General features: G+C 35.2%; 1 pseudogene; it reads left to right on the top strand.

Annotated features, from left to right (window-relative positions):
* Positions 1-702: 702 nt before the first annotated feature.
* On the top strand, positions 703-1,161 carry LOC144547705 (putative CCR4-associated factor 1 homolog 11 pseudogene; annotated as a pseudogene).
* The last annotated feature ends 241 nt before the right edge of the window (positions 1,162-1,402 follow it).

Below are 1,402 nucleotides of genomic sequence, written 5' to 3'. Positions count from 1 at the left end.
GTGAATTTGACGGGGTTTATTAGGAATTAAAAAATATAAATAAATTAAAAATCAACAATAATAATATAAATGAAATTTTAGTCTATGACTCGCCCGTACAATATCAACCATAAATATATTTCATATTTTGAACATAAAGATATTTTTAAAGAAGACGGTGGACATAAATAGTTTTTTCAAATGATAACTTGTTTAAAATTGAATCTCAAAAGAATGCCAAAATAAGAGTGTAGTCTCCAACTACTGAAAAATAGTACATCTTCCCTCTTATATTTACGACTCAAAGAGAAATAATGCAATTCATTACCACAACACATATAAACATAGAGAGAGAGATAGACTTGAAGAGAGCGAGAGAGATAGATAGAGAGACTGCTTGAAGAATAGAGCGAGAGAGAGAGAGAATTGACAAAGGAGGAATCACATAGGGTTCTTCACCAAGCAGGGTATAGTCGAGCAGCACAGATGCAACCGGTTTTTCAGCATAATCTTGCAATGAAATTTGCAATCATAAATCAGGTTGCTAACTCATATCGGTATGTGACGATCAATACCGAATTCCCTGGGTTGGTGTACCAGACCATAGCACACCCTAGGAACCTCTCCCCATAGCAACGTTACTCTCAGGTCAAGGCAAATGTTGATAATCTTAAATTGATACAACTGGGGATTACTCTTTCTAACAGAGACAGCGATGAATCTATGACTTGGGAATTTAATTTTCGTGGATTTGACCCCGAGATTGAATCAAAGGATCCGAGCTCAATTGAGTTGTTAAAATTGCAAGAAATTGACTTTTTGAAGAATAAAACTGAGGATGTTGACCCGGATATATTTGCAGAGCTATTTTGGGAATCCAGATTACTAATTTCCATGTCTCATAAAACATGGTTAACCTTTCATGGGGCCTATGATCTTGCATTTTTAATAAAGGTCATGTCTGGACAAGAGCTGCCGGATGATTTGCAAAAGTTCCTATACCGCATCACTATCTATTTTGGCCATGACGTATTTGATGTAAAACATCTCATTAAGTCATGCGATGGTTTATATGGCGGTTTGAAAAATGTGGCGAAGATCCTTAAGGTAGAACGGGCTATCGGCCTTGCTCACCAGGCTGGTTCTGACAGCCTTTTGATTGGGCAGCGTTCAACAAAATGATGAACTTCTTCTTCAAGAAAGGTATTGAGTTCCGCCACACACGCATTATATGTAGAGTGCAAGAATTGTAAATCATCTTATAATTTTTGTTATTGATTATTTCAGTGATTTTGATACTTATTTTGATCATATCAATTATTTAACTTAGCGTTGTACTTTTTCCTCTTTTAATGGGCAATGATGTTTCCGTACTGTATCGTTCTTTTCTTATTTTAATTTGATATCTATTTTTTTAGAACTA

Source organism: Carex rostrata, chromosome 2 (assembly GCF_964058835.1).
Source record: "Carex rostrata chromosome 2, lpCarRost1.2, whole genome shotgun sequence".
Taxonomy (NCBI): Eukaryota; Viridiplantae; Streptophyta; class Magnoliopsida; order Poales; family Cyperaceae; genus Carex; species Carex rostrata.
The sequence above is the reverse complement of the archived record's forward strand: the minus strand, read 5'-3'. Positions and strand labels throughout refer to the sequence as shown.